We start from the raw sequence: 25325 nt of genomic DNA, 5'->3' as shown, positions 1-25325 counted from the left end.
ACACATTCCTTTCATGGTACCCTGACATAAACAGGATCCTGAGGAAGCAGTTTTGTGAGACGATGATGGATGACTGCAGACTTCATCCTGATTTAAATTGATGGTGACTCAAGGCTGACATCTGATGACTGACTGGATTCATGGAAGTGCCCTGGAAATCTCTGTACAGCCTGCATGGATACAGTGCCAGGCATTGATGCCTGTTGGTGTGCCTCTGGCAAGTCACTACCTTTACAGCCCATAAACCAAGGTCACCACACGTGTTATCCCTTGGTCAGCACTCGGGTTCGCTGAGGAGACAATAAGGCAGAAGTTACATTTTCTGTAATATATTAGGGGTCAACACATTCAAGCTGAGCAGCTCTAGCAAGCACTCCATTTAATTAGAAGGATATATAGTGTGAAATAAAAAGAAATGGTGAAGAAAATCTACCCAGGTACAAACAGCTCAAAATTTAGGATGATTTGAGAATATTTAAGCCCTCTCTGCTCATTCAGATGTGATTATGTAGTTCGAAAAACAGCTTGAAGATACACACACACAAAAGACAGAAAGTGCTTCCAAAAAATCAGTGTTTATTTCAAATCTAAACAGTTGTTTAAATTAATAATTCATTTGCACCCCAACAGGTGAGTTGTGAGCTGACTGGTGCCTGGTGGAGATGTGTTCCTCTAAATTACAGCCAGTTGTGGATGCTCTCATATTTTGAAGATCCAACCTAATTCACTCACCCTCTTGTTTCTAGGTAGTGGAGACTCTCTAGTTTTTTTCCAGCATGTCTATAATAAGTTGTAATAATGTATGAAAGAGCAGCATCACTGCTTAGAGAACTACTAGGAAGTCAAAGACAGTGATGCACAGATGGTTCTAGCTTGTACTATTCAATATTATTTCACTAGAACATTGTCAGAAGAGTCCAGAAAATGCAAACCTTAACAAACATGACAAAAATAGCAAGAAATTAAGGTCCTTCTGGAAAAACACAGCTACATAACAAACTAATAAGTGCATTTGCTATGAAGTGACTTTATTTTTATTTCAATATGAATAAAAGGGACACAGACAATGCATTAGTAACTTGAAGTTGTATTTCTTGTATATATAAGTGCTGGATTTTAGATCAAAGCTAATTGTTTCTCTTTTTTCAAATACTGGAGTGTTTTTTAGTGGAAGTACACTAACATTGATATTTTCTATAACAAAGATGAGTAGCACTGCTAAGTAGATAAAAAATGCTGTATTAGGACCATAAATAGCAGCTAATTTACAGACTTTCAGTAGAAGTAGGGCAAAAAAATGGAACAAAGTTGATTTTTTTTTTTTTTTCTTTTCTTCCCACAGTGCAATTTTAATTTTGCTGCCCATCTGGGATTTTGCTTAGCTTTGAACCAGAGCTGTACAAATCAATATGAACTGTTTTATAACTTCTTAATTGTTCTGTCTACCTATACACATGCATAACAGAGGAAAAGAAACAAAGTGATCAGCAGTTAATTGCATTACAATTACTCTTACGTGTTATATGATTTAATCTTTTACAATTATACTGATACCTATCAGGAAATTCATGTGCACTTAGATAATAATCTTTCATGAAAAACTGATCATTAAATGGAGCATATTATGTAGTTTTCTTATTTTAAGAATAACTTTCATTATTTCACATAATTTCTTATTAAGCCCTGAAGTTTTAAGGAAATACTAAATTGCAGTCATATTTAGCTGGGGAGCATATAGTATTGCTTTTAACTTTTAGAACATTAGAAGATCATCATTAAAGTTTTGTAGAAAATGTAATGTTCTTTACCTACTATGAAGTCAGGAATTTATAGGTATTGAAGACTACTGTATGGAAAGGTCTTCATTCGTACCAATATAAAATAAAATTGATTTTGATATGAATGTCTATTAAGATGAGAAAGTACCAATACCTACTGATATACATTGATACAGTAACAACCTATTAATACAAACACCTTCAGATGGGTGTCAAAACCAATAGACCTCAATGTCTATCTAAATCACTATCTATAGGCCTTGATTCCTACTGATATTGAAAATTATCTGAAGTATTTGGATTCCTATTGAGAGCAAATGATACTGATGGCTATGAATATAAATAAAGTCTTGCTATCTACAGATCTCAACACTTACTGATATCAAAAGCAGCATCTAGATCTATAGGTGTAGGTGCCTATTGCATCAATGACTAATGATAGCAGAAGGCCTCACTGTTGATGTACGTTGATGCTAACAATTTAAAATCAGTCTCAAGACTGATAGGAACAGACACCAGTTGAGATAGAAAGCTGTCCATGCCTACCACTACTGGCCAATACCTATGTATATACAAATAAGCATATAAATTGATAGGCATTGATGCCCATAGACATTGAAAAGTCTCAATAGTGATAATTAATGGTGCTTAGTGATACAAATATACTTCATGAGACTGATAAATGTTGATGCCTGTTAAGCTGAAAAGGCATCAATGCATATTAATGCTTAGCAATATATCTTGAAATTGCTTGACATATGTGCCTTTTGAAATCAAAAGGTCTCGCTATCTTTAGGTCTTTATGACTACTGGTATCAAAATTGGTCTTGAGACCAATAGGCATAGTCATTTATTGAAGTCAGAAGGTATCTATGTCTTCTGATCTATCCATTGATAGCTATCGGTATCGGTGCCTAAAAATAGGTCCCTGAATTTATTGGTATTGACACCTACTGATATCCAGAAGTATTGCTGTTGATAGGTCTCAGTGTCTATCAATATAAAAATCAGTCAAGACCAACAGGTATAGAAGCTATCCAGTTTGAAAGGTATAAATGCCTGTCAATAGGTATCAAGATCATTAGGCTTCAGTGCCAGTGAATTTCAGGTATTGATTGTCTATTGGTCTTGAATCTTACTGATACCAACAGATTTCTTGAGACAAATAGTACAGATGCCTCTCAAGACAGACAGGTATAAAATGCCTATCTGCAATAAAAGCAGAATCATTGAAATGTATAAATTCTATTAAAAAATAATTGACTGTGAGCAAATATGGCTTGGTAAACTATCAGCTGGTAGTGATTTGAATAGGACTCAAATGGGCAAACCAAGAGATATTACATGTGTTCATATAGTTCCTATAGGTAATACAGGCTTTGTGGAGGACCAAAGAGGTTTTTGCTAACTGTTCTGAGAAGACCAACAAGACTTTTGAATGACTAAAAATCATCATAAATATAATCACATTCTGAGGTGCCTGAAACATCTGTGCATTGTAAAATGGCTCAAATTTATACATACTGCTGTCAGGTGTGAAACTGTCCACTCTTCTTTGCCTATTTATGCCTATTTAGAAATTTACAGATAATGGTGCATCTCATTTCCCCTGGAGGGTTGAGAAGTGCTGCCTTCTGTGTCTGAATTTGCTGTTTAAAGATGTCTTTGCTGTTTCTGGCAATACAGTTGCAAAATTTAATTCATTAGTTGCGACAGCTCTGGTATACTAGGAGTACTTTTGTAAGTACTGAATCACACTGCATGGTGCAACAGAGATGTAACTTTAAAGTTAGAATGGTAAATCTAAAAAATTCTCCATCACTTCCTTTATTTCTCATACTCCTCTTCAACTCACTTCTCAGCATGTACAAAACTGAAAATTCTAAAATACATTTTAGTTAAATTAGTGTGCAAGCCATTGTAGCTCTCGTTTTGGATAATTTTGCCTTTGGCTTACCCTAAAAGTAATAAATGTAGTGTTTTGTACTGAGTCATCTAAATTAGTGTAAATGCACTTGAAGTGAACATATAAATAATTAATTAAAAACCAGCTGAAGATAGGTAGGATTACTGCATTATGGCTCAAGTTCACTATCTCTGTCCCTCAGCAAAGTGAGAACAGGTTATATGAATGGTTTTCCTCCAGTCAGTGCCGTCACTGACAGCTCCAAGCAAACCATTTGAGTCTGCAGTGCAGTGGAGAAGTGCTCAAATAAACAATGATGTAGGTGCTGCCCTGGGAGCAGTGACATCCAGCAGAGACTTGATAGCAGTCAGGTGAGAGGACGGCCAGTGCTTCCATACTAAAGCGACAAAACCATTTCATCAGCAAACCTCTAACCCCTGTTACTGCTGCATTGCACTTTCTCAGAGGCCACGAGCATGGAAGTGAATGGTTGCTGCACCTGATAAGCAAGTTACACACTGCTCTACAGCAATTTATCTTGAGCCTGGGTTCTTGACCACAAGTCTGAGGTGTTAATACTGGTAAAAACACTTACTGAGATAAATCCTTTCATGCTGACCACCTTGAGGTTACAGTTAACAGGTGTTTCAGAGAGTACAGGAAATTAAATAAAAACAAATAAAAAAAGGAAAAATATTTTTTCCATAGGCTTTTCACTCCCAGACCTTTTAGACACTGCTGGCTCCTGCTTCTCCAGCGACCTCTTGCTTTCTTCCTTGGCCCAAGCCCCTAGAATAAGTTACCAATCCTTTGACAATGGACATATACATACACTGTTCATAGTTCCCATTATATCACAGATCTTTGGCTGACCTACATCTGTGCTTGGTGTTGCTACTGCAAATTCTGGGAGTTGCAGGAAAATAAGGGAAAGTAACTGAATTTTAAAAATAAACACACATAAGAGATTATCGATATGCAACTAAAACATCAGCCATAAGAATGAAGAGAATAATTTAAAAAAACAAGTATAACTGAAACATTTCTTTTAAATGCTTCTAATTAGACTTAATTGTCATGGGTCAGACAAGAAAAATGTGAAAGAAAATTCTTTCCCTCTCTGCAGTAAAACATTACAAGAGCCAGAAAAAATGAGAAAAGGAAAGATGAGAGGCTTCTTCAAAATAAATGACACCTGTGAAGTGCTTGAGATTGGAAAGTCATGCAATACAACATATTTGAAAAAAGTATTTTGTGAAGAGAAGACCATATTATTAAAGACCCGTATTTTAATTCTTTACTATTAACGACATTCAAAAAATTTGGAGGATAGGCTGATGATTCGAGGCAAAAAGTAATATCATACATAAAGATATAGAACTAAATTGTTATTTCTCTTTTCTATGTAGGTCTGCTGTTTGGAGTTAGCTTTTTAGAAATAATATATAAATAACCCAGCCAACATCATTGCTGTCAAAGCAAGATTTGTTCTACCATTTAAAGAAATTTTGAGACATTTCCAATACACCTTCTAAATAATGGCAGTTTTGTTTTTCTGTTTCATCTTGTTTTTCTGGCCAAAATTATCCATGGATAAATACTGGGTTTGATAGTTTATTATTTTTATAAACCTTGGAGGAATGTGCTTCAGTTGCTTGTAAACAGTTTCCTTTAATTTAAGGGCCCAGAGCGATAAATATATTTTCTGAACTGCAGACAAATACAAAAGAAAAATTTAATCAGAGGATTAATGCCTTATTTTCAGTTCTCAATGTGCCTGGGGAAGAAAATTGCCTCAATTGAATATTAGTGGTAAAACTCCATTGACCTCAACAAGTCAAGATTTCTGTGCTTGTTCTTTGCCATTTTGCTGATACAAAAATTCAAATATTTGTAACTTTTGATACAAGGCCAGTCTCAGAACATTCTGCACTTGTAAATATTAAATAAGGGGAACAATTATGTTTGTTAACTAGGCAGGCATTTAGAAATGGAATCAATGTTTTTGGACACTTTTCATAGCACTTGCCTTTCATTATTAGCTAAAAGCATCTTTATTCCATTGCTCTCAACATTTTTGTCTCCTGTGCTCCAGGGCTGCAAATCCATACTGAGCCTTTCTTCTCAAGGTTGTTGTCTCAGTCCCAGTCCAGCCCAGCAGTGACTGAACACTGTCGCCATTTGGCAGCTGTTTGGAGTCTGTGGGAAATGCCCAAAGGTTTCAGTGCAGTCACAGGGAGCTACTGTCTGCATTACACAAAGTACGACCAGAAATGACATTAATTAACAACTCTGGGAGTTACCAGGAAGCCAAGGACTGAGTAAGCTGCAGATGATGGAATTACACTGGCACCTCTGAGATAGCCCTTTCTGGCTGGAAATGTGGCTCATCAATGAATCTGGTGTGAAAACTTGCTCTGAATCAACATAATCCAGTGAAGGATTTTACTCTCCAAGGATGCCAGCCCAGCACCTTTCATGTCCACTAGAAATACAGCAGGTTGCACACAAAGAAATGGAGAAAAGTAATTTCTCTTCTCCTTGTCCCAGCAGCTTGGCTGGGCATTATTTTACTTTACAACACAGCCTGTGGGCGTGAGCTCTGAACTCTCAGCCCCAAGGGTAAATTAAGTGAAAAACTCATTTTAGAAAGTAGCATATTAAACTGAGAAAAAGCGTTAGTAAATCTTTTCCCTGAGCTCTGGAGCAGCCTTCCTAGGGCTGGCACAGTCTCAGTATAAAGGCTGGCTGCACAGCTGCCCGGCAAAAGTTGCAAGCTCTCCTGGTCATGTGTGCGCAGTGCAGGAGGGAGCTGCAGACCAACCTAAAGCTGCTGACATCACCTCTATAAATATGCAAGTGACTTTTCTCAGTTTTCTTTGTTGTCTCAAACAAATGCTGAATGATTTTTCAAGTACATTTCACACTATTCTTCAGACAACTCATTCAGCTCTTTTGACTTTATTTATTCATTGCTTGCTAACAGAAGGGGCTGAGATGAAGAGCTCATTATGTAAAATAAAACAAATATAAAAAAATAAATTCTAAAGGAAAGGGGAAAAAAATTAAAAAGTAGTAATTGTGTTTCCTTGATCCTGCTGGCAAATCCAGAGGGACGTGGGCAGTCCAGCCTTTGGATGATGGTTGAAAGAGGGATTTTCATGACATAGCAAGTTCTTCATTTCTGTGGAGGGCTAGTCACATGGCTGGGTACACACACAGCTGAAGATTTTACTACCTAGAGAGTTTATCCAACATTCAGCTCCCATGATTCCTCTAAATTTCATAATGTAATAAGCCTCCCTAGACACATTAGCATCAGCAGATTAGAATACTTTACATATATATTTGTTATCTCTGGAGAGAATTAGTGTTTTCTAGTCAATGTAATTTACATGAATGTGAGATAACTTCCAGTGTGCAATATTCACTCCAAACGTATCTGTAGCTAATAAGAGTTATGAACTTGTTATCTCCTAGAAGTAGATTATACATTCTATTAATAAGAATACGGGAAGGTCCATAGTCCTAGGACTGTGCTTCAACATAATACCTTTGACAAATCTTACCCACATGTCAATTTATTTGTCACTGTAAGCTCAGCATGGATGCAGCGCACTGCAGTCTATCAAATCTCATCTCCTAGTGCTACATCCCTGTGGAGCAGTGACTGATGGGAATCCTTCTTTTAACCAGTCTAAGGAAGTGAAGCCTAAAAAAAATCTGCTGCTGCTGTGACTAACACTTCCACATCCAGTAGACACAAAAACCACAGCTGGCATTGTGTTATCTAGATTATACCGTAAAAAACAAACCAACATTAAAAAAACAAACAAAATACCAAACAAACAAAACCAAACCACAACAAAAACAAGAACAAACAAAAACAACAAACACACACTAAACATATTAAAAAAAAACAAACCACAAGCCCAAATCAGCAAGGTTATCATGAACAGCAAAAAGCCTGGATAAAATTCAGGACTGTCTTCCCTTCCCAGCATCTTCCTTTTGGTTTCTTCCACTTCAGTCCTGCTGCTTGAGCTGTTCTGGAACTCCTCTCTTGGTTGTCTGTTTGAGTCCTCTTCCTCTCCCATATTGGAGCTACCACATGTACCACCTCTGTTAGGAGTTATTACAGCCAACCTGTGCAGCCTCAGGCAGGTCAGTGGCATTGGTCTGATTCCCCAGGGTTCTTCCACTGATGGAAAGGGATCAAAGGGAGATTCCAAAGCCACCAGTACAGAATCAAGACCCTCAGAGTTGCACTAAGGGACAATAAAAGGATTCAGCTCTGGACAGAAATCCTGGGCAACTACAGCCTTTTTTTTTTTTTTTTTTTTTTTTTTTAATACCTCTGGCTGTGGAGGAAGCAGAAGGGGTCATATGCTTCTTTTAAGAGAACCATGAAACTCAGTTAAGGAAAGCTAATTCCTTAACTTATCCATGGGAAATTTCTTGAAGGACTCACAAATTTACAAAAGCACAGTAGTGCTGGATTGCATCTCTTTGGGATACAAGCCCAAATATTTATTTATAATGATTCTTGTGTTACTACAGCTCTGTGAACAAAGATAAGGTGGTCAAGGTGTACCACTGTTCAGGGTGATGCTTGTATTCATTCTTTTGAAAGCCTTGCAGTTATCTTTCCTTCCTACTTTTAGATATTTTATTGCTATCTTCCAAAGTAGGAAAAAAACTACAAATTATCCAAGCACTTGAACATCTTTAGATGTTACAGTTCAATAGCAGTTTACTGCCATTTTTGTAAATTGTGCTCAGCAGTGAACCACAATTAAATGAAATCTTCATTCTAAACGTCTCTAAGAAAAGGACATAGATTTATTTTCCTCAAAATACTCTATATCTTTATTAAATGCACGTCATTACAACACAAAAGTATTGGCTCCTCAAGCAGACTCTGAAAGATGGCTACATTTATTTTACTCTTTTCCTGAGATAATTACCGTAAGTGTCTAGAGTAAGTTTCTGGTAAATATTGGGCAAGCTGGGAGCTTTCCTCTTTTGTAGACCTATCCCATTCATGGCACTTGGCTTGTAGGTTTAGACTGGGAGAGGGGAAATAAAAAAAAAAACACACAAGCAAAAAAACACCCAAACCCAGATGAATAAGATCTGAATTCTCCTCAGCCCACAGCTTGAAAAATCCACTTGCTTCAAGCACAATCCAAAAATGCAGTTAAGTACTCCATGCTGAAGTACCAGCTTATTTCTAATCCATCAGACTCAACACCCTCATTTCAGACAGGTGGAGACTCTTGATAGGAAAGAGCTGATCCTCTGCCTCATGGTAGCATGACCATTTTGACTGAGTTGGAGAAGCTGGGAGGAAAACACCATGCAGGTGGTGCCTGTCATTTTGTCAGAACTCTCTAATGTGAGCAGGGAGTGCTTCAGAGGAAATCTACCCCAGCCTCTACTCTCAAATTCCATCTTTTGTGTGTGCATGCCTGGGCAGTACTTCGTCAGCACACACTGGCTGATATCTGGCTGAAGCTGGATGCTGCACTTTCCTCCCATCAGGGATAGGCAGCTCCCCAGGAGCCTAAAGCACCCAGATGAGAAGGAGAGCCCAGCTGAGTGCAGGGGCTGAGCAGCAATGCCTTTTTATCATGGGCATCCGCTGCTGGGGCTTCAAGGGGTGGATAAAGTGGGAAGCACAGGCCTGATATTTGGTTCTCCAGAAAAATTTTAGCTCACAGCAGCCCAAAAGCTGCCATTGTCTTTCCCTTGAAGTTTTCCTGAAGGGCTTGATAAGCTGTCCATGTAGTGGCCAGGGTAATATGCAAATAGGCTCCATATGTGTTTCCTAGTGGGGTGTTTTTTGTGCCTGATACCCCTATACTTATAAAAATATAATAATGATGATGATAATAATAATTATTATTATTAATAATAATAATACTTTATTTAAATGTTTTGCATGTGGAAAATCCCAACAGCATTTCATTGGTTCCATAGGAAAATAACAGGTTAGGTCGCCAGTCTCACCAGATCCTGAGTACCATCTGCAAGGTGCAGAGTACCTCCAACCATAGAGGGCAGCCTCAAGGTGAGAGGTGTTGACTGGTGCATCTAAAATCTCTAAGGGTAGGATGCATCCTCACCTGTCTCCCATCACCACCACCATCCTCAATAGGCATTATTGAGGCAGACTCAGTGCTTTGGAGGAGCTCAGGAGTTAGAGCTGAGTGAGAGAAGGCAGGAGCCAGTGTTTCAACACTGCCAGCTTGATATAATCTCATTACAGCTGCGATGAGCAACTGCTGGGTTGTATGGTGTTCTGTACAATAAAGAGCTCCTGTCAAAAAGACATAATTTTCACACAAACCAGGAAAATGAAGAGTTGTCTTCCAGATAGCTCTAGCTGACTATAGGGAACACCAAAGTGAGCAGCCTATTTATTATATTACATCTGACATTATGAGAGCCTGTGTAATGTAATTATCCACAACAGTCCCAACAGTCTGCCAGTTGTTCCTCACAGGTGTACTTGTTTTCAAGACAGCTTTCCTAGCATCCATTACTTACAGCCTCCTGCTTGCCTTTATCTGTTCTTTAATCAGTATTAGGATGGTTTTTTTGCCATTAATAAAAGAATGAAAAATATTTGAAACTACACCCAAGCTCTTGGTTTAAAAATATAGATGTATTATTACTGCTAGTATGGGTTGTTTGGTTTTTTTTTTGTTGTTGTTGTTGTTTTTAACTTAATTCTCTGTTTAGATAGGAAATTTGATGAACATATCTTCCTCATCAGTATGTTGGAATGGAAAACTCTTTTGTTGGCTGTGGGCCTTACTCTGGTCCCCAGGAAGACTCTGGGAGTCTGGGGTTCATTCCACTGACTTCTGTAACTGTACTGAGGAGTACAAAGAGCCATGCTTCTGCAAAGAAAGAGGGATCTTGCCCCTCAAGATTTGGCAGTACATCCACTTAGGGTCCAAACTTTCTGATTTACAGAACAGGAGCATCCCTCTTGGAAAACAAATACCAAGACAGAGGGCTAAGGTCAGCAATAGACTGAGACAGTAAAGACCCAAAATTGTCTGAAGAGGCTTTGGATGGTGAGAATGTTTAGAAATTTGTGAGTAGCATGTTGCTGGTTTATGCTGTTTTCAGACTGACTTTCTGCTCCTTTTTATGAATTGCAGATTTTAATGAAGGTGAGAAAAAAATAGAAGAAATAAGGAGGACCTTTAGCAAGAAATACTGAATGGTGTATGATGTCTCACCTGTGAATAAAAATATATATCAACTACATTCTTGTGGATTTCCTATGGAAACTATTCATAAGGTGTTGGTAAATTCTATGGGTTTCACTGAGTCTATTATTGTTATCTTGCCAAGTATATACATCATAAAATCACTGAAAAAGAGATGGTCAACTGCTTTTGTAGACAGCTGTTATTAGCCTTTAAGCTTTAGGATATCAGAAGGTTGCCTCAGAAATGAGGTAGGGATCACATACATACAGTGAAACTGATTACATATCTGGTGAAGTACGTTTGCTTGGTTTGACTTAGATAAGGTACAACCAGAACAGGGAATACTTACTTGCTTGAATTATATAATATTCCATGATTTGGAGTATATCTACACCATTTCATAATGCTGATGGTAACCAAAAAGAGTTTCAACAGAGTAATTTCCATGATCTGCAGTCTTAATTCAGCTCTCATTCTTGAGAAATTAATGGGGGAAAAAAAAATTGCAATCGCAGCCTCTTTATGATTGACAGACGGATTCCTTCAAATGGACATTCTGCCACACTGTTTGAGGTCAGGTGGCTTTATCATGTGACTGGTAATGTCATCTGAAATATTTCAGTCATGTTGATTGACTGACACTGGACCATGGAGTGGTATACTTGATAGGTTTGCATTCTAGATCAGAGAAAGTCTTTGGTCTGCATTCATAAAGAGATATGGATAAGACTTAGGAACCCAAGACAGAGTTGTGTGTGGCTCAGTGTAAATGCTGCTTTTTCTGGATCTAATTCTTAGACAACAGACTCTTTATACCTCATAAGAAGCCTACACCTTTAACTTGGAGTCATGAATCTTTTCTAGCCACCAGGAACCTAAATGCATAAAATTCCATTGCACTGCAACAGTAAGGATGCCATACTGTCAATAGCAAAAAGTTCTTCCAGATGTCTGAAGTAACAGATGGAAAATCCTCATTGGAAGCTTCTGCCTTCTAACCATGATATTTGTGGCAAGTGGAAAGAATTTCTAAACAAGGATGTTTTTTAACTAGGCATGTTTTCAGAAGGTATTATGAGAATATTTTAATTAACATAGTAATTAGTCATGTAAACATTGAAAGTATGGTATCCACACATAGTCTCAGGTAAAGATGATCCTTAGTCTTTCCTTTGGTTGTGGGTTCAACCTGACTGGCTAGAGTTTTAGTGTTCCACATAACAACAAATTCCTTACAACATTGCCCATCCAATCATAGAGGCACACTTGGAAACACAAGAATCACAAGAAGAATGGATTTGCTTTCCAAGGGAAGGTAATAGTTCTGGAAAATTAATCAGGCAGCAGTATAAGAAAACACAAACCTAAACATATTGGGTCCTCTGGTATCCACAATCAGGCTATTTTGGCAGAATGCTGTGACACAATCAAAAAAGTTATTCAGCTGATGATGGGCACCCTGTTTTAACAAAATTAAAATATCACCTTTGCCTTGATAATGTCCAATGCTGATTCATCATTGTTTGCACCGTCTGCCCAAGTGCAATGTCATTAGGCACTGAAGATTCAAATCCATTTGACCGTGGCAGTGGGAGATTTGATTGAGATCACTGGGACTTAGAGTGGCCCTTATGAGACCCATGGGACACACATGGTGTGCTTGTATTCATCCAGCTGTGCCACAGGCTAAACTGGATGGATGAACTTTCAGAATGACCAGGCCTTGGCGCACACCAAGTTAAACAAGGGACAGCAGCCTATCTGCTTTGAATCCATGCTTTGCTTTCCTGTAATGTTTCTTCTTATGAAAGCTTTGTAAAGAGATAACTCAAATGTTTTTTGCTGCACATGATGTCATGCCCTTGTAAACCTCACCTGCTGTGTGCTGTGCTTTCATGCTGTAGGAGGACACTGGGTAAGATTACTCTCTGAAAACAGTATTGGCACCAGCAAAGGCCCCTTTTGACTGAAAGAAAACACAACAAAGCAAAAAGGCATTAAAGGAGGAAATCTCCCAGCAGCAACTATGAGACATAAAGCAGGCTACTATCTCACAACATATATGCTTCTCCTGAGCAGTTGTCTGCTAATCTTTACAAGCATTCTATAAATGTAATTATAGCTAAACATGAGCAAATCTTAAGAATAACTTAGCTGGTTCTGAATCTCATTTTATTTATTTAACTAGATTTCAATCTTATTCAAACTACATGCCAAAAAGCAACCAATCCAAGGCTTCAGGTAGCCTTTGAAAATACTTAAAACACAAGAACATGGAAGATAAAAAGCAAAAATTCACCTCAATGGCCACATTTCATCCACCTATTTTAACCCCAAGCATTTCAGAAGCAGTTCTGTCTAGTAAATTGGAAACAATAAACTGGTTTAACAACAGGGCTTGACTTGGTCACTTGGCAGCTGCCTTGCCCTAGCTAAGGAACTTGAGTTTTTCCTGTACTTCCTTCTGCCAGACTCACCAACACAGGCTGACATCCTTCTGGGGTTGAAATGTTTATTTTCATGTCCCTGCCTTCTGCCCATAGGTTCATTCCTAGATGAGTCTCAACCCTTAGTTCTCGTAAAGACCTCTTCTTTCTCATGGCTATGGAATATACAAGGGCAGAGGAAACGAGATGAAGTAGGCATTCAGCAGAGCTACAGGAAGGGTAGAAGCTAAGGCCAGGAAACCACAAGTTTATAAGATTTTATTTTTTCTAGTTCTCTGTGACTTGTTATGTACAGAACAAGACCATAAAAAAACAGATTTCCAGAAAGAAAGAGGAGAACAGGAGTGACCAAACTAGGAGACACATTAATGATGATTAGCAACTGAAGAAAAGAGATAAATGACAGGGAGAAAGAAATAAACCAGAAAGAAAAAGTCTATTTGCAGGTAATCCACCTAGTCTGGGAGACCATTAGTCTGACTTCCTTTAAAGATCTACTGTTTTGAGCAACATATACGTTTTATTTAAGTAGGCTTTCTATTTTTCCAGGGTCTTTCCTGGGATGTCTGTTTGTTCACTTTCTTTGTGTTCTGAGAAATTCCCCACCTTGAAAGTCCCTAAAATTCATAATTTACCACAACAGAGCCTGCACACTTGAAGATGGATGAAGCTGAAAGAAAAGACACAGCCACAGAAATAAAAATATCGCAGTGAAGGCTGTTAACATGTAAATACACTGTCACTCTGAATATCTGCCTGTATAACAGCAATGTTCTCAAGGTGTCCCTCTAGGTAAGCCTTCTGAAAAGCTGACTTCAAGGAGCAGCTCTACCTACTCCTGCCAAGGCCAGGAGATGCTGTTATAATATCCAGTATTCTTCCTGGAATATTTATGAGGAGTTTGGGAAGATTGATTTGACCACTGAGGATAGATATGTGAGCATCTGCTGTAATGGCAGTAAAAAGAATTAGAGTCATCAGGAATAGTGATCCATAATGATAGTGGTGGTGTTTGCTCTTTGAATATAAAAAATCTACTGGGTCTTTAAATCCAAGAATAACTTACACTTCTGCATGCAAGAAAAGCCTCCCTTTTTTTCCACAACAAGAGTCACAGACAGAAAAGGGCTCTAACGTGTGTGCCTGTATGTACAGGACCAAGTGGATGATCATTAATAGAGGTGTCTCCTTTGCTGGTCACCTTATACAAACAAAAGGGGATGCCATCACATTTGCAAAGACACTTGAGAAACTGTTACTGTCTGAAACAGCATAGATTAAGAAACCTAATGTACAGATCAGGCAAAAAGTAAGCACTCACTAGTCAGTCAACACAGGAATGCATCCAGATGGGTTTTGAAAGTCTCTAGAGGAGACTCCACAATCTCTCTGAGCAGGCTGTTCCAGTGCTCCTTCACCCTCACAGTAAAGAAGTTTCTCCTCATGTTGAGGTGGAACTTCCTATGTTCTAGCTTATACCCATTGTTTCTTGTCCCATTATTGGGCACCACTGAAAAGAGACTGGTCCGTTCCTCTTGACAACCACCCCTCAAACATTGATAGGCATTAATAAGATCCCTTCTCAGTCTTCCATTCTCAAGACAAAAGAGACACCCCATTTCTCTCAGCCTTTCTTCACAGGAGAGATAGTCAAGTCCTTTAAACATCCTTGTAGCTCTCTGCTAGACTCTCCAGTAGATCCCTGTCTGTATAAGTATTCCAGGTGTGGTCTCACAAGGGCAGAGTAGAGGGGGAGGATAACACCCCTAGACCTGCTGGACACTTTTCTTAACCCAGGGTACCATTTGCCCTCTTGGCCACAAGAGCACACTGCTGTCCCATGGATAACTTGCTGTCCACTAGGACTCCAAGGTCTTTCTCCACAGAGCTGCTTTCCAGCAGGATGACCCCTAATCTGTACTGATGTCTGGTGTTATTCTTCCCCAGATGCAGGACTCTTCACTTGTCCTTATTTAACTTCATGAGGTTCACCTTCACCCAGCTCTCTAGCTTGTCTAGATCTTGTTGGATAGCAGCACAGCCTTCTGGTGTGTCAGCTACCCCTCCCAATTTCATATCATCAGTGAACTTGCTGAGGGTACTCTCTATCCCCTCATCCAGGTCATTGATGAAGGTATTGAACAAAACTAGCCCCATTACCTATCCCTAGAGAACACCATTGGCCACAGACCTCCAGCTTGGCTCTGTGCCACTGATCACAACCCTCTGAACTCTGTTTTTGCGCCAGTTTTCAATCCACCTCACAGTCCAATCATCTATCTCACATTTCTTAAGTTTTTCTAAGAGGTTGTCATAGTATACAGTATCAAAAGCCTTAGTAAAGTTAAGGTATATGACATCCACTGCCCTCCCTTCATCTACCCATTTAGTCATTCCTTCATAGAAGGATATCAGATTAGTCAAGCAAGATTTCCCCTTAGTAAATAACCCTCTTCTTCCATGTGGTTAGAGATGGCCTCCAGAATTAACTACTCTATCACCTTTCCAGGGATGAAAGGGAGGCTGACTTGTCTGTAGTTGCCTGGGTCTTCCTTCTTGCCCTTTTTGAAGACTGGATTGACACTGGCTTTCTTCCAGTCCTCATGCATCTCTCCTGTTCTCCATGATTTTTTAAAAATAATGGAGAGCAGCTCAGCAACAATATCAGCCAGCGCTCTCAGCACACCTGGATGTACCCCATCAGGGCCCATGAATCTGTGCATTTTCAGTTTATCCAAGTGATCTCTAACTCGATCCTCACTGACCAGTTGAGAGTCTTCCACCCTCCAATTTTGCTCCCTTACTTCCAGTGACTGGGATTCCTGAGGGCTGGTCTTAGGAGTAAAGACTGAAGCAAAGAAGGCATTCAGCAATTCAGCCATCTCTACATCCTATGTTACCGTATCTCCCATCTCATTTACCAGTGAACCCACTTTTCCTCTACTCTTCTTTTTGTCATTGATGTACGTGAAGCTCTTGTTTTCTTACAACTGCCTAACCCAGACTAAATTCCAAGAGACCCTTGGATTTTCTTGTTGAGCCTCTACATATTCTGTCAGCATTTCTATAGTCCTCCCAATGACCAGATCCTTTTCCACATAGTGTAAATTTCCCTCTTCCATTTGAGTTTTTCCAAGAGCTTCTTACTTATCCATGCAAGTCTTCTGCCTCCTCTTCTTAATCTTTTCTTCAAGGGAATACATTTATCTCAAGCTTGGAGGAGGTAATGCCTGAATATTGACCAGATCTCCTGGCTGCCCCGACATTTTAGAGCCCTATCCTATGGGATGCTTCTAAGTAGATCTTTGAAGAGGATAAAGTTAGCCATCTTAAAGTCGAGGGCAGAAATTTTACTATTATCCTGCTTCTTTCCTTAACAATACTAAACTCTAACATGTCATGGTCATTACAGCCAAGACCGCCCCCAACCTTAACATCCGTGACCAGACCTTTGTTTGTTAATATAAGGTCCAGCACTGCACCTCTCCTCATTGGTTCTTCAATGACCTGCAGCAGTAAGTTATCATCAATGCACTGCAGGAACCTTTTGGACTGGTTATGCCTAGCTGTATGATCTTTCCAACTAATTGGAAGTCACCTATGAGCATCAGGGCACATAATCTTGAGCCTACTTCCAGCTGCTTGTAGAAGTTGTAGAACTGAACCTAGCTGGACTTTGGGGTCCCAGGGAATGAGAAGAGATGAAGCAGGCAAGGCGAATTTCTTCTATCCTCCTCCTGAGACCCAGGGAGATGAAACCTGAACTCAGTTTTCTTTATGTATCCCATTAAGGAAAAATAAACACTGTAGATTAACTGTCTTTCCATCCTTTCTGAAATATGCCCAGAAAATAATTCTAACATCCTAAGCAAGGATCACTCACATTTGTGATGAAGCCAGACCAGGTGAAGCCCTGCCCCTCTACCTCTGGCCCTGAGGTGCACAACCAACACAAGCATTTTTAAATGGGGATTATCCATGCCTTCAGTTAACAGACCTTCACATTTTCCAGGAATAAGGAGTCGTGAGGAAAGGTACTATAGATCTTAATGGAACTAAAACCAACACTGTATTCGTAAAATTAGAACTTAAATTGCTATTTAAAATGTTGAACCACAGATCTAATTCTCAATAAAATTCTACTGAAGAGCTTGAATAAAGCTGTGAAAGAGATTTCCTGTTCAATTGCAGAGAAACTTGCCATAAATGGGGTCCATGGAGTACATTAGTCTCTTGGTAGACAGCTAACTGAGACCTCCTTCCTCTGTTAACCTGTGTGTTCTCTGGCTGAGCCCAGGCATGCAGCTGAAAGAACATCTCCTGGAGTACCTTCCTGCTCCAAAAAATGAATCTCTGCAGTCACGAGCTCTTACAGCCAGAGCAGAATACTTGAGACAAATGTCATACATAGGATGTTTTAAGAATATGGCTGCAAAAGATAAGTAGTGAGCAGATGCTTGCTTAAAAAGAGATAGATGTAGGGGAAAAATTAAAACAAAAGAGTCTTCAAAGACTGTTTAAAACCTCCTCTTTCTAAGGAAACTGATGAAATTAGCAGTTTAAAAAGCCCAATGCTTATTTTAATCAACACTCTCAAGTTGTCAGGTGCTGCCTGCACAGCACAGTCCTACTCATCAGGAGGAAAGCTGAGAAATTTTCAGCTTGGCACATTCTGCAGATTGCAGAGTTAAATACAGAGTACAAAGACTATATTTGGTGAGTCAAGCACCCATGCTGCCAAGCCTCTATGTGTAAATGCAGACCTACTCACACTGGCACAGTATAGCATAAGAGGTTCCCAGACTTATTTATTGGAAAAGCATGTTTATTAAACAACTGTGCTTTAAAATAAAACTGCCTTTTTCTTTTCTCTTCTTTTTTTCCTGTGACCTCCTAGGATCTCTGGCACTAAAAATTCCACTGCAATTACAGCCAACAACTGCAACTCAGCCTGAAGTCCAGATATAGAATTCACACTTCACACACCCCTCTGAAGCAATCACTCATCATTTCAGGGGTTTAAGGAATTTCAAGAATTGACTGCAAAGAGCTAAATCTTACAGAAGTATTGCTTATTCTACCAGCTGAGACATAGGGACTGCACTTTCTATTTTAACCCTCATAAAACATGTACAAGGGCTGAGGCAGTTTTGACACATAAATCTTGGGTGCTGAAAGTTCACTCTTGATCTGCTGCCTCTTATAGTTATTTCAGGCAATATGCCACTCCCAATGTTTCTGGAACTGTACCAGCACCCTTGCCCCTCAAAAGCCCATAGGATAGTTATTACACAAACTTGGAAGTGTATAAAATCATAGAATGGTTTGGGTTGGAAGGTACCTAAAAGATCACCTAGTCCCAATCCTCTTGCATGAGTAGGGACACCTCCCACTAGACCAGGTTGCTCAAAGCTCCATCCAACCTGGTCTTGGACACTTCCAGGGAGGGGGCAGCTACAACTTCCCTGAGCAAACTGTTCCAATGTCTCACCACCCACACAATAAAAATTTCTTCCTAATGTCTATCCTAAATCTACCCTCTTCCAGTTTAAAACCTTTACCCCTTGTCCTGTCACTACGTGCCCTAGTAAAAAGTCCCTTTCCAGCTTTCCTGTAGGCCCCCTTATATACTGAAAGGTCACCACAAGATCTCCCCAGAGCCAAGTCTTCTCTTTTCTATACTAAACAACTTCTACTGTCTTAGCCAGTTTTCATAGAAGAGGTGCTCTAGCCTTCTGATCATCTTTGTGGCCCTCCTCTGAACTCACTCCAACATCTCCATGTCCTTCTTATGTTGGCAGCTCCCAAACTGGGCACACTACTCCCACAAGAGGAGAGTAGATGGGGAGAACCAACTCCCTTGACCTACTGGCTAAGCTTCTTTTGATGTAGCCCAGGATACAGCTGGCTTTCTGGGTTGCAAGCACACATTGCCTGTTCATATTCAGCTTCTCATCAGCCAGCATCCCCAACACCTTTTCCTCAGGCTGTTTCTCAATATGTTCTCCACTAAGCCTGTATTTTTGCTTGAGATTTCCCCCACCCAGATGCAGGACCTTGCACTTGGCCTGGTTGAGCTTCATGAGGTTGGTACAGGCCCACCTCTCAAGCCTGTCAAGATACCCCAGGATGACCTCCCTTCCGTCCCGCATGTCAACCACACCATACAGCTTGGTGTCATCAGCAAACTTGCTGAGGGTGCACTCAGTGCCACTATCCATGTTGCCAATAAAGATGGTAAACAGTTCCCAATACTGACCTTTGAGGAACGTCACTCATTACTGGTCTTCATTTGGACATCAAGCCATTGACTGCAACTCTTTGGGTGCAATCATCCAGCCACTTCTTTGCCCACCAAATGTTCCATCCATCAGGTCCATGTCTCTCCAATTAAAAGACAAGGATGTTGTGTGGGACTGTGCCAAATACCTTGCACAATTTAAACTCCTTTTATTGCTTTTTTGATTCTTTTCTTAAAGATCAGGTGCTACTTTGCTTGCCAGTCAGTCAGAAATCATATAAAAAACAAAGAGGAGCATAATATGTCCTAGGCAAATAAATAGTGTCCATTAATATTGTGCTTCCTTGAATCCTCATTTTAGAACCAGAGACAGCATGTAGACCTGGTGTATATTCAGTATGAGCTGAACTGTCACAGGCACTGAAAAGGCTGTGCTGTGTGATCACGTTCCCCATCTGCAGACCGTGAAACAGGTAGTCTGGTTGCTGGCTCCCATCTGCTCCTGGGCGAGAAACAGCCGAAGGGATTCGCTCTGCCTGGCAGAGGTCACTCACAGCCCTGCACCACTCCTGCTCTGGGAGACCAGGCTGAATGTCTGCCAAACTACAGTGCTTCTCTGCTGGTAGGAAGCTATGGGAAAATGCATAAGATGAAAATTCCTTCCCACTCCTCTTGTCATATGCAAGAGGCCGTTTAACATAAACCAGTGAAGAAATATGGATCTGGCCTTTTATTTAGTGGCAGTTTCAGAGCATGAGCCAGAACGATGCTTGGTACAACTCCATCAGCTTCAGAGACTTTGCCAGAGGTCACGCTGTGCTATTAAGAGTTGAAAAAAGACATGATATGCAGTCCTGTTTCTTTCCAGTCCATAAAACCAGTCTGAAAGGTTTTCTTTCCTGCCTTTATTTTATTCAAGATCTATCAAGAATATTGAGTTCTGCCTTTGTTTTTGCTGAAGGATTGGTGGAGTGGAAAAAGCACTTTCTTTAATTACAGGGAAAAGGGGGCTTAATCTACAATAGAAAGCCACTACTTCCCAGTTAGTTTCCATATATTTTAATCCAGTGGGTGCTAACCAAAGAAAAAAGAGCATATTCAGGATGTTTTGAGGAAAACCCTTTTCTTCACATTTGCTTAGATTTAGTCTTCATGATAAAAATTATTCAAGTGCATGTGCACTGTCATATCTGAGCTACTTCCAGAAGCACATCAAACACCACAGTTAACATTTTCACATGCTGTTTGCCTTTTTTTTTTTTTTTCTTTTCAGGGCAGGTGTATGTGGAAGAATGTCTTATTTTTTCCTTTATTTGTTTTAAAATACACTTTTGCTCAAGAGAAAGGGAGGTAAAAGAGGAATCCATTGCACTAGGTAAATAAGTGTGGAGTCAGATGTGGTGGACTAAATGAACACAGCCCTGGAGCCATTCCTCCAGTACTGTCTAAGGGACTGTCTGCTGGATGCTTCTTCCTCCTTGAATGGGTAGCCTGAGAGAGGAAAGGTACTGAAGTGTCCCTCTTTCTTCTTCCAAACCACCATTGGCTAACAAAGATTTGTTATGTTTTATGCATCAAACCTGGAGATACACTGGCCATGATAGCATGAAAATGCCATGGGTGGTGTTTTGTGGCCCTTTTCAGCATGGGGTAAGAAGTCATGTAGAAACACTTTTGCAAACACATTTTACAGAAGATATATACTAATGAGCTTTTTGTGTTGCTTCAGTCCGGTCAGCTTCTTCCACCTACAGTTATAAAACTGATATAAAAAAATATTTTCTGCTCAGGCAGAGCTTAGTGACCCTCTTAAGTCACACAGTTGGCTGGGAATTTCAATCTGGTAAAATAACACAATGTATGTTATGGTCACTTGTCTTATGTACCATGTAAACTATTTCCTTGTAGAAGCAAACAACTGAGTAGCAAATAAAAAAAAATAAAATTATGCAACTCCACTGATGATCATGCTGAAATCTGAATTAGGTGACATAGTGTGTGTCTAGTAACATCTACATCAGTGTAGTAAGAGGGAAGGGACGAAAGACTCTATTTTTTTAATTCCTGAGGCTAAATGCAATACAAATATACCCTGAAGCAACAGACTTTCAAGACGTGTTATACATCTGTGCTGAATTTGTTTCCCAATATCCCATTTTCTATATTTCATGGAGGCAGATGGTGGAAGAGAGCTCCCTGGCAGCAGCATGTTCTTCCCCCCGAGAGGGATGCCCTTATGTCCCTCAGCCGTGAACTGTCTGGTTGATTAATAAGCAGTGTTGTTGGACTCAGGACAGAGCTCAGGTTTGCTTCTCTCTCCTGCAGAGCAGGACTTCACCAGGGCAGGAGTGTTAAACTGGATCTGTCAGAGATGTTTAGAGTAGGTGTTGAAAGTAAATGGAGGAGCATGGAAGAAAAGAGGATGCTGTGTCCTCTGAGGTGTCAACCTGTTGCACACAGTGTGCTTGCCTGGTGCAGAAGCGTGGACGCCAGCCCCCAGAGCTCCAGACAGGTGCTCTGTCCCCTCAGTCCACACTGCCTGCTAGGCTAATCAATGCCATGTGGTGTCTCCAGGTCATTGAGAACACCCCACGATGCTTGCAGAGAACCTGGCATAATGTCTTGCTCTCTGAAAAGACTTCTTTCTTTTCCCGGATAAGGAAAATCCCTCTGCTTCTAAAGGAGACAAAAGCAGCCATTCAGTTCAGAGCTGGGGCTGTTTTCATGGCTTCTAGCAAACACACTGCATTTCAGTATTGCTGACAAATTTATTAAATGAGAGCACACTGCTTTTAGAGGACAAGTGACTATTTTACCTAAATGCTACTTACATGTGTGTATTAATCAAGAAAGACATTTTGAACCAGTTCTACCATTATACCATTTTTCCTTCCTTTTTCCAACTTGGGATTTATTTGCACAAAGTGCATAAAAGACAGTGCTGTGATTTGATTTGCACTCTTCCCTGATTTTATCACAAAGCATATATTTGTTTTAACTTTACATAAACATCAATGTTTGGAACACTTTAAGATACAGTTTTTAAACAGAAAAGTGGAGATTCAGTGGCCTGACTCTAGGATAGTGGAGAACCAGAGAAACACTCCAAAGTAGTGTGTTCACCTCAGAGGGAGAGTTTGAAGATTGGTAATGGGTAGTTCTGCAGCAGGATTCATCCCTGCTTTTCCCACAGATGAAGGAAATGATCCAACTCTGGGGGTGTGTTCCCCACTCCACGGTGTCACATAGTGATGGGCCCAACAGTCATTCATGGGAAAATCTCAGCTGTGACAAGAGATGAGGAGGTGGGATTAAAAGGCCTCCAGGATAAACCCTAAGAGGTCCTTGTGAGCAAAATGTAGAACTAGGCTTTTGGGGCTATGTGTTAACGATAGCAGATTAAGGAACAAATGCTCTGGTTTGGATCAATTTTTACTGAGGCCATTTGAAGCCTGCAGATGAAGATGTAAAGCCCTGTGAACTGAGACCAGTGGGACCGCTCTAGAAAATGTGTGGGAAACCAACACAGGATTTCATAGGCCTGTAATTGCAAACTCTTCTTCCATAAAGTCTTCAGTCAGACCCATCAGTTTTACAGGGATACATCTAGTAAACTGCGGCAGACCTCAGCATAGGACAAATGCTACAAAATGAGATAAATTAATTTCTTGGTTCTTTTTCAGGATGCTGGAAAGGTATCTGAAAAAAATTATCAACTTGATATGCTTCAGAAGAGTAATGCTCTTGCATTCCTGACTTCTTTTTCAAATAGATTCATAATATTTATAATAACCCTTATGCTATGCTGCTTGTTGCCACCCACATGAAGGAGATGCCATACAATGTTGTCTGATATTATCTGCTTAGCTGTAGAAATGTTGGCATGGTATTGTGTAGAAAATGAGAGCAATCAGCTGTGTGCTGCTGATATATTACCTCCTCCTGCAGCTTCAAATGGTTACAGCTCTTGTTTTGCACCCCAGAGTTGACTTCATTACAGTAGGTGAATGCTTTCCTGTGTATTAGGATGTGTTTGTAACAGATTTCTTGGAATTAAAGACACTGGATGGATTACTAATGGGACATTTAGTACAGATGGCTGGCACATCAGAGACAGCTTCATTTATTGTACACTACTTCATTGGGTAAACCTTTTGCACAGCCCCAGCTGGCAGCAAGTAGGACCAGGTTCTGTGTTTAAAAGTCCACTTGTAACATCATCTTGAGACACCATGCAAAACAGAGAGAAAGCAAATCAAGCTGTCAGAACAGTGAGTGAGCAATATATTCTCTGCTCATAAGCAGGGAATAAAACAGACCTATTCAAACAGCACATTATGTGGGAAAGGACAAAAAGAAAGAAGAGAAGCAGAACATACAGAACAAATCTACCTTAGGTCCCTTTGCTTTCTGCTCCACTTCCTCCTACCCAAAGTACATGACTATTAACTCACATTGTCATTATTTTAGTATGTTGCTGCTTATTGCCTTTCCCAACAAGACCCATAATTTGCTGACCTATATGACCTGATGAACTGTCCAAATTTATCTGCTGGGTAAGAGTTTTTGAGAAAAGTCCCAGCTGACATTTCCTCTCCTGATGGCCTTCTCTGCTGTGGTTTTCACTTCTCACCAGGAATATGAAAACAGCCAATGAACATGCCACTTTAAGAAAGAAGCTTCCCTAAAAGGGGTGTCCTTCCTTTTTTCCCAAGATTCTTTAGCCTGGTTCCTGATCTGCAGTATTAGATCTGGGTAGTGGGTCATGCTCTCTAACACTTTGTTGGTTTCAAGGAAAAAGTTCTAAGAAATGTCTTAGGTCTCAAGTTTAACAGTACCTCTCAAAAATGTACTATGCTGTATGGGATCAAGAATCAAAACTAGTTCTAATCTTCAGAAGCTGTCATTGCTCTCTGAAAACCTTTGCTCTTAGTGTATTGAGTAAGTTCTGGAATTCCTGTATCTGAACCTTCTCATACTCCAGCTGGCAACGTTCACTGTGGAGGAAACAATCTCGCTGCTATGCACAGGATTTTCAGAATCACAACCCTCTCTTAAGCCTATTCATTTATTCCAGTCCACACATTTATATTTGTTGTTGAATATGAACTTCTGATCAGTATTAAACAGAGTTTTGTGGAGGTTTTTATAGGCAAGAACATGATAGAAATGTTAATCTGATTGGCTAACTAAACTGTAATATTAAACATGCAATTTTATAATCTCTTTCCTGGGATATGTTGACTTCTCATATTCCTTCATATTCCCATAAAAATTATTTTTCTACAGTCTGTGCAGATAGGCTGAAAAACATGCATATGGAGCTGGGCCACATATTCTCTCAACACAAAACCAGCAATAAAATGTATAGTGAAGACTGAGATGGACTGTATTTAACAGGCAGACATGAAAACCATATCCTGATGAAAACAAAGTTAGCTTTCTCATTGATTCAATTTGAGGCAGGATGTCAGTCAAGGTGTGTACATGCCTCAGGCTTTGCTCACAGGAACATGCCTTTATGTGTGCACCCCCACTACACCTACTTCCCTTTTTTATCATGGTTTTCCCATAGGCAAAATCCAATATTTTGAATACTGATGAGAGACTGGAGAGTCCATCACTTCCAAAAAGCAAGCTCCAGTTCAAGGACAGTCTGATAGCTGTTAGAGTTGAAATTTCTACTGCCAGAAGTCACTGTTTCCAGCAGTGGATGTCAGATCC

Source organism: Chaetura pelagica, unplaced genomic scaffold (assembly GCF_000747805.2).
Source record: "Chaetura pelagica isolate M959 unplaced genomic scaffold, ChaPel_1.0 scaffold135, whole genome shotgun sequence".
NCBI classification, from domain to species: Eukaryota; Metazoa; Chordata; class Aves; order Apodiformes; family Apodidae; genus Chaetura; species Chaetura pelagica.
This window is presented reverse-complemented; position numbering follows the sequence as displayed.